At 41.8% G+C, this 9,373-nt stretch overlaps 1 protein-coding gene across 1 annotated transcript in view; it reads right to left on the bottom strand.

Annotated features, from left to right (window-relative positions):
• Window positions 1-8,188: 8,188 nt before the first annotated feature.
• LOC115078151 (killer cell lectin-like receptor subfamily F member 1) overlaps window positions 8,189-9,373 on the bottom strand; it is a 45,684-nt gene continuing 44,499 nt past the window's right edge. The window contains exon 8 of the mRNA XM_029580856.1: window positions 8,189-8,495. The gene's annotated coding sequence lies outside the window, so the exon portion shown is untranslated. The remainder of the gene's footprint in view (window positions 8,496-9,373) is intronic.

Here is a 9,373-nt window from a genome sequence, read left to right as displayed (position 1 = left end):
GATTATATATACTTTATATATGTCAATTCTGCAGGAACTGCACTGGTTGCCCATGAAGAGCAACCAATGCAATAATACTTACAGTATTGTAATGTAATCCACTTTGAAATGCCAAAACTCAGAATATAAAAACATGAAAAAGAGCAAACTTCAACATTTTGGCTATGGTTTACAAATATCTTAACTGACCACAGCTGCTTATTTGGTCAAACTGCTATACTATTTTCAGCCTTGCTGAAAGCAGAAGTCTTCTCAGCAGGCTTTGCTGGCTACCGCTTCACTTGGTTCAGTGAGATTAGGTGCTACTTTGTAATGTTCATTCCAATGAGCTGTGCTATGTTCTCTTTCCTTAGAGGTGTATAGTAACATAACATAGCAATGATGGCAGATAAAGACCAACTAGTCCCATGGACTTCCCAGCAAGTGTCCCATGGAAGCAAATGCCTCATTGTGTTGGTTATTCTCATGCATTCTGTTAAGAGTCGCAACTGCCATGCCATGGTAGTAACTCCATGAAGGTCACTCCCATATATTCTGTTAAGGGTAAGAAAATCCACCCCATGCAGTCTAAAGGGCAGTAGCTTCCATGTTGTGTAGGTTACTCCCCATGCAGAAATGTTACATTTAATGTGTAAAAAGATTTCCTTCATTGCCAGCCTCAAGCCTTTAGGGATCTACAATATCTATTCCATGTCCTTCTAAATTCATAATTGTTCTCATCTACACTACCTCCTTTGGAAGGGTATTACAGGCATACACCACCCTCTCCATGAAGAAATATTTACTGATGTTGGTTCTGTGTCATCCCCCTGGGGTTTCATATTATGATGCCTAGTCATATATTTTCCTTTCCAACAGAAAATGTTTGATATTTGGTGTTTGATAATTGTAAAGGAGCTGAAGCATCACCTAAGAGACTATTTTTGCTGTTCCATATTTCAAACACAAAGGTAAAGTCATTCAAAAGTTGTTTTATTCAAAAAGCTTCAAAGAAAGAGAATAATTCAAGCTTAATAGCGCCTATTACACTATGAAAATGATATACTCCATAAGAATGATATAAGGTGTATACTTCTAGTCCCTCCTGATGCAGCCTCTCTGTATAAACATGGCCCATATTGGGGGACTGAATTGTCTTTGAACCATTCTCTTTGTGTGGAGCTTTTTGAATAAAACAACTTTTGAATGATTTTACCTTTGTGTTGGAAACATGGAACAGCAAAAATAGTCTCTTGGTTACTCATCTACTTCTTTACTATATGCTTGCATGTGAGACCCATTGTCACTCCGACTCCACCTCTTGTATTTGTGCATCATTAATACCTACCTGTTAGGTTTCTAAAAGTCAGTATCACATCTCTCTTGCATCTCCTCTCCTCCAGTTTATACATATTTAGTCTTCCGAAACAGACCTATTTATTTTTCCAGGTATTTAGTTCCTTATTTGTATTTGAGACCCTTCAAGATGGGGTTTCTGCCTGTTTGATAGTGGGGATGGGTTTGTGCATTATTGTCACTTTTATATTATATATATATTTTCTGTATGATTTTATTTTTAATGTTTTAACTGAAATCTGTTTTGTGCCTTTCTGGGATATGCAGAACATCAAGTAAAAATAAATAAAATAATATGTATAAATAGGTGTATACAAATTAGCATATCTGTGTGTAAGTAGCCTATTCTCATGTAATTGCTATTTTATAAACAGCACACGTACATGCATGCTTTAGCTTTGACATGAACATATATGTGTGTAAAAGAGGGGTTATCTAGGGGCTTCCAGGGTGGAGCCAACAATTACATGTTTAAGTAGCTATTTTAAATGAGACTTGCCATGTGTACAATTGGAGTCATACTTGTGTAGTTTCACATCTGCTAATTATCTTGCTTTATTAATATCAAATGGGTTAATTGTGGAGGACTGGCTGAGAGAATTGGGGGAAGTTTAAGCTGAAGAACCAGGGGGGGGGTTTGATGACCTGGAGAAGGACTGCAATTAGAAAACTGCTAATTTAATTTTGCGTTAATGTTTTTAAAATATGTCAGCTTAGACGTATAAATCGGATTTTATGTAAGCAAGTTCTACTTTTTTAAATTGGTAGAAGAAGTATGCACATCTAATTCACTGAAATACCCGCTCTCAGTGCATTGCATGGGTTTGCATATAAGCTCTCATTTGTGCAAACTTTGCAGGGTAGACATACACATATTTTTATAATAAGCACATATGTGATACATAAGGATTATAGCATATTATCGAAGATCTCTGTGTAGCCAAAAACACACATATATGTTTACAAGTTACCCTCCCTGCTTTGTACAGTGCTGTGTACAAAGTCAGTGCTGTATAGAATTATAAGTAATAGAAAACCTACCAGGTATGTGACAATTCACATATTATTATAATGAAACTCACCTGTGGTTTTTAGGCTTGAGATCGTCTTCTGAATCCACTCCAAGTAGTTTACTCACTGTGGGGAATTGCATCACATCTGAGCTATATCATGGTTCTGAACCATTGTGTCAACATATCCAAGAGATTTGGCAGCTGCTCAGAGATGTCTGTAACACACCAGGTAAACATGACTCTTCTGTCTGACCAAACCACCGTGCTGCTGGGCCGAATGATGCATGATTCTGCCGAGAGATTACTCATCTGAAGACCTTATAAGAACTTTCAACACAGCAAGGATAAGCAATTTACTTAAGGCCACAGAGTAAATGGGGGATGGCAAATTGTATTAGAGCCTGATGTGGCAATTCTGGTTCTCAAGAGTTACATACAAGTTCAAAAGTATCTGATGACTTCTCATTGGGGCTATCCTGGAAACTTGACTGATTTGTTGATTTCCATGATTGGAAAAGCCTACCCTTGCTCTAACCACTGCCCCACATTACTTGGCTATCACAATCTCAAATTATTTATCAGCAAACGTAAGGCTTGCAAAGCTAGTTGTGTACAGCATCCAGAGGCAGACAGTCTGGGCCAACTTTAAGGTCCTTTCACAAAGATTCCAATTGACAGCCTTGGAATGGTTCATGTGTAGAGGCTGGCCATGCACAGATCAAAATCTGGCTGGAATCTGGTGGTGACAGGGGTCATAGTCAGCTGGTCCCAAACATAGTTGCAACTTTAGAGACTTTGATGCTAGGACTCAGCAGAGGAAGTGTTTGTTTGGATTCAGATGATCTCGACCAACTCTAAGGGCCATTCACAGAGCCTCCAAGTGACAATCTTGGTGTTTTTTAAGCTCATATTCCAAGGGCCTTCTGGGAGTTGTGGTTCAGATAATTTGAATTCAGAAGTACAAATACCTACATGCATCAGAAACCGGGATGCCAAAACCCCCCAACATGGTTACAGTAGAGATCAAAATGCCCCAACCTCAGTCATTTACTATAAGCAAAATCCACCTACAGAAAGAGAAACTCAATTGTCATGGCTTAGAAAACAGTCTCTGGAGTAATCAGTGTGATTCATCCTTATTAGTGTGATTCTACACTAGGTACAAACTCCAAAGGATAACCTGGCCTAGTAGGCAGGTGTTGGGTCTTGAGTCGAAAAAGTATAGGATATCTGCTTTTCTAAGCAAACTGTTACAGAAGTACAGGGAGGCTGCATCAAAGTAATCTTTTTTTAAACCTGTTTGCATTGCTTAGCTTCCTTTCACACAAACATGTGCATTTCTTTTCCTGTATAGCTCTAGGGAAATGTGAGCTTTGCCCTGATGGTTGGGTACAGCACAGAGGAAAGTGTTATTACCTCTCAGAGGAGCAGAAGAACTGGGACACCAGCAGGAACGCCTGCCGCTCGACTAAGTCGGACCTTGCTGTGCTTGAGCACAGGGAGGAAAAGGTAAAGGAGAAGCTGATGTGGTCTGCACTTCCAGGGCAGTGAGGTCTCTCTATATTAGTGGATTTCAATGCTGTGCCTTTAAATGACTATTTGGGCAGAATGATTTTTTTTTTTAAGTATGGTATTATAAACAATCACTTATCACATGTACCACATGAGGCTGTGGTTTCAGAAATGGCTTTAGCGGTTTTCCTATTTTAAGTAGTTCCACAGCAATTCCCCTTTGCTGGAAGAATCAGCCAAGTTACCTCATGCATTAAGTTGCAGTTGGTCCATGTTGTTAATTGTTATTGATAGTCTTAATATCGCAAATGTTATCCTTTATACCTTAACATATTAAGATCCTTCGCTACCTCCTACATCTCACTGCCTTTGACTCACTCCAACCGTAGCACTTCCTAATCCTCCCTACCTTCTCCTCTGCCCCATCCTCTTCCACACTTATACTCGCTTCCCTTCCATCTTAGAAGTTATAGGCATCTATGTGGTTATAATGTCTGAGAGCTAAGGCTTACTTTTGGTGGAAAGCTGCAGGAACTTGGGCAGGAAAGATAAGGCTGTAAAAAGATAAAATATACTGAGATTTTGCCAGGCTACTTGTGACTTTGTTGCTTAGTTCATAAATTGGCCTTTAGTATAAGGATTTTGCTTCCTAATTTAAATAGTATTTTATCAAATATCTTCACTTTGGATGTTTTCTTCCTAGGAGTTCATAGAAAATCATTCAAAAGTGAAGAAAGGCACCTTCTGGATTGGATCTTATAGGGAGAAGAGAGATGGTGACTGGGGGTGAGTGAGAGAAGCCTACATCCAATCAAGTAAAGGGTATTTATTATTCATCAAGAAATTCTAAGGCTGAATACTAAATTTCCCTAATCCTATTTCTTTTCTTTTTTTTAATTTAATCTTTCCTGTAAAGCATGTGCTCTGTTGTATTTGCATAGAAGATTCAAATTGATTATTGATTCATAGAAATAAAGTTCAGCCACCAGGCCACGGCCAATACATTTTATTGGGTGAACAAAACATTACTGAGGTAATTTTCAGAAGCAATATACCCAGGTAAATACTGAGTCACCCGGATAATTTGGCTGCCTGAAAACTGTACACCCCTTATACCGCTGGCAGAATGCAGAGGGCATACTTTCAGCTGCAGGAACAGGTGTTCCCAGAGGCATAGCTTGGGTGGGGGAAGGAAATAACCCAGGTAGATTGTACTTCTAAATCTACACACAAAAAAGCAAACAGAATGTTAGGAATTATTAGGAAGGGAATGGTTAATAAAACGGAAAATGTCATAATGCCTCTGTATCGCTCCATGGTGAGACCGCACCTTGAATACTGTGTGCAATTCTGGTCGCTGCATCTCAAAAAAGATATAGTTGCGATGGAGAAGGTACAGAGAAGGGCAACCAAAATGATAAAGGGGATGGAACAGCTCCCCTATGAGGAAAGGCTGAAGAGCTTAGGGCTGTTCAGCTTGGAGAAGAGACAGCTGAGGGGGGATATAATAGAAGTCTTTAAGATCATGAGAAGTCTTGAACGAGTAGATGTGACTCGGTTATTTACACTTTCGAATAATAGAAGGACTAGGGGGCCCTCCATGAAGTTAGCAAGTAGCACATTTAAGACTAATCGGAGAAATTTCTTTTTCACTCAACGCACAATTAAACTCTGGAATTTGTTACCAGAGGATGTGGTTAGTGCAGTTAGTATAGCTGTGTTTAAAAAAGGATTGTTTAAGTTCTTGGAGGAGAAGTCCATTAACGACTGTTAATCAAATTTACATAGGGAATAGCCACTGCTATTAATTGCATCAGTAGCATGGGATCTTCTTAGTGTTTGGGTACTTGCCAGGTTCTTGTGGCCTGGTTTGGCCTCTGTTGGAAACAGGATGCTGGGCTTGATGGACCCTTGGTCTGACCCAGCATGGCAATTTCTTATGTTCTTATGAAAAACAGTCCACAGAACAAGCGGATGCAAATCTCTGTGGGTTTTTTTTTATTCCTAGAGCAGTTTTAAAAGGGAAAATATGCTTGGATATTCTCTTTGAAAACAGGTGCAATGCCCACAGGTAAAAGCAACCTTGGACATGCATTGATGTTGGCAGATTTGAAAACTGCCCCCTTTGGAGACAATTTGACCAGAGCCCACATAAATTGGCAGTCTTTTATGTCTATGTAAAATCAATTTCCAAAGCAAACTTAGGTGTGAAATTGTGTTTTGAAAATTATCCTGTGAAAACTATGGGGAAGATTTTAAAACCTGCGTGCGGGCGCAGATTTGTTCACGCAACCCAGCACGAACAAATCTACGCCCGATATTATAAAATGCGTGCGCAATTGTGCAACTTGTGCGCGCCGAGCCGAAAAGCCTGCCACCGTTCCCTCCGAGGCCGCTCCGAAATCGGAGCGGCCTCGGAGGGAACTTTCCTTCCACCTCCCCTGCACCTTCCCCTCCCTAACCCACCCCCCAGCCCTACCTAGAACCCCCCCCCCTTACCTTTTTTTGAGGAAGTTACATGCGCTGGCCAACGGCCGGCCCGTGATCCCGGGCACAGCGGCAAATGGCTGTGCCCGCTGTGTTGGCAGTTTTCAAATCTGCCAACATCAATACCACCCATGCTCTGCCCCTTTTTGCAAGCCCCGGGACATACGTGCGTCCTGGGGCTTGCGTGCGCCGCCGAGCCTATGCAAGATAGGCTCGGCGGCGCACAGGGGGAGGCAGGAGTAGGTTTTTGGGGGTTGCGCGCGTATCTTACGTGCGCAACCCTTTGATAATCTACCCCTACCTGTACAAAGTTACACCTTTTTCTTTGTATGGGGAAAGCTTTTCGGGGAAACGTTGGTGCCTACTTTTCAAAGTCAAAAGGTATGTACTTCAATGCAAACCCTACCTACACTCACTGTACACACAGGGATGCATAATTTAATGTATGTTTCAGCTGGGACAATTCTATAGGTAAAGCACTGTTTTACCTGAAGAAATACCTTCGGTGGTCAATATTCAGAAACAATATGGACAGCATAATTTGCTGGATAAACTTATCCAGCTAAATTTGGAAGCATATTCAAAGGTGGAGCTGCACTGCCGAATATTGTTGGCTATCTTAAACTTAGCTGACTAATTATAGCCAGTTATATTCGGTAGTACAGCTGCCGAATATAGCTGCACTACCGAATATAGTAATATATTTTGGCTGGAAGAGCCAGAAAAGTCATCAGTTTAACTGAATATCAGAGTTACTGGCTAACTCAACTCCTCCCAAGTTACATCCCTAGAATGCCCCTAAGGGCCAGGTTCTTAAGGCTTTTCTCCCATTTTGTGTCTATGGGAAAAACCCTTAGGGACCAATTTTAAAAGCCTGATGTGCACAAATCCCGAAAGATATGCATATATTTTCCAAGAAGCTGGCCACGTGTATATCTCCAAGTATGCATGGAAGTGCCAGGCTTTTAAAAAGGGGAAGGCTAGGGGCAGGGGCCAGCCAGGACAGTGCCATTAGGTGCTGTTTATGTGAAGCGCGTGCTGGCAGCCGGCCAGTGCGCAACTTACTTCTGCTCATAGGAGCAGGTAAATTGTAAAACGAATAAATCTCGGGTTGGTAGATGGGATTTAGGGGTTGGGAAGGATAGGAAGGTAAGTTCCCTCCCAATCTGCTCTTTTATTGGAGCAGACTGGGAGGGAACTGGGGAAAGGGCCGATCGTGGCACTGCACATTTATTACAAAATCCCCCCCCCCCCCCCCCGCGCGCACGCACATGGACGCCCATGCACCACTTTCTAAATTTTCCCGTTAGTGAATTAGGTACTTAGCTGGATAAATTATAGCTGGTTATCTTATCAGCCAGCTAGAATTTAGCCAGATAAACGCCCAAATATGCATTTAGATGACTAAATATGGACCTCTTGAAAATGATTCTTTTATTAATTACATTTTTTATCCCTTCTTTCCAAATAAGTCTACAGTGACTAATGGCAGCCAAGGAGAATACAGTACAAAAAGCATTTAAATTGCTCATACAGTAATAATTAGGGATCTCCATTCGTTTTGGATGAATTAGACAATTCCAATGAAATTGTCTAATTCATTTTGGTTCGGAGGACCTGAAAAACAAACAAAATCTTTCTGAAATTTCAGGGTCCCCCTCCCCCCCAAAAAAAAAAAGTCCAAACAGCGGGAAAAACAAAATTTCCCGCGGTGGGCCAAAAACAAAGCCTGAACCAAAGTGCAGTATTGCTGCACATCTCCAGTAATAATAGAAACAAAATAAAATATCATAAACTATCATCTAATGTAATACAATATCATAAATATTTAATACAATTGCTTATGAATGCAATAATGAATGCTGTATCAATATAAATAATTACTAATTTAAATAAAATTAAAACAATATCAAAAATCCGTTTTTTTTTTAGTTATACTCCCCTTTTGGGGTGGGCAAGGGCAGGGAAAAATAAGAACGTTTTTTCCTTAGAACTTGTCACATATGTACTTAGTCCAGTCAAAGGGATTCATTGGCTGTGTGTTTATCCACCTTTATTTTTATATACTAACGTGAACTAACATGTGAGTTGCATCTTTGAGTCTGCTTTGTTGCAATTGTAAAACAGGAACAGAATATATCTTGAACTCTGAAAGGCAAATGAAACTAGTCTTAGCAAATAAAAGGAAAAACCAGGAGATATCATAAGATGGAGCTTTTGTGACCTTACAAGTTGGAGTGGAGGTGATGTGGGAGCATTTCTGTGCTGGTCACAAAGAAGCTTGGTTTCAGGATGACCAAACTATGCAAATTAGCCTTGTTCTTAGGTCACATGTATGTATATATCTATAATATACATACACATTATAGAATTATACATACATGTGAAACGCCAGCCGAACAGACGGGAGAGCAGATATATACATACATGCCGCCCGCCAGCCGAACAGATGGGAGAGCAGGCCTGCGCGATCGGCGCCTGGGACCCACCAGGGTAAGGCCTAGAAAAAAATCACTTACCGCAAGCGGGTCCTCCCGGCCGACCACGAGGCAGCCCGCTCTGACCGCGCAAGGCTGATCCTCCCTCGGCACCCATCCTCCTCCGCCGAGTCAGCCAATCGGGAAACTAAGACAGACAGCCAATCAAGGCTGTCCCTACAGGGCTTTAAAGCCCAGCGTCAGCCGGCGCTGCAGCCTTTCCGCCAGCCGAACAGACAGGAGAGCAGGCCTGCGTGATCGGCGCCAGGGACCCACCGGGGTAAGGCCTAGAAAAAAATCACTTACCCCAAGCGGGTCTTCCCAGCCAACCACGAGGTAGCCCGCTCCGACTGCCTGAGGCTGATCCTCCTTCGGCACCCCTCCTCCTCCGCCGAGTTGGCCAATCGGGAAACTAAGACAGACAGCCAATCAAGGCTGTCCCTAGAGGGCTTTAAAGCCCAGCGTCACGCGCCGAAGGTGCACGACAAAGGGGTGTGCCCCTTTGTGCGCCTCTTCGTGCAGCACCGAAGTGCTGCCAGAGCCCCCCTC

This window comes from Rhinatrema bivittatum, chromosome 16, assembly GCF_901001135.1.
Source record: "Rhinatrema bivittatum chromosome 16, aRhiBiv1.1, whole genome shotgun sequence".
Taxonomy (NCBI): domain Eukaryota; kingdom Metazoa; phylum Chordata; class Amphibia; order Gymnophiona; family Rhinatrematidae; genus Rhinatrema; species Rhinatrema bivittatum.
Note: the sequence above shows the minus strand (reverse complement) of the source record. Positions and strands in the feature narration are given on the sequence as shown.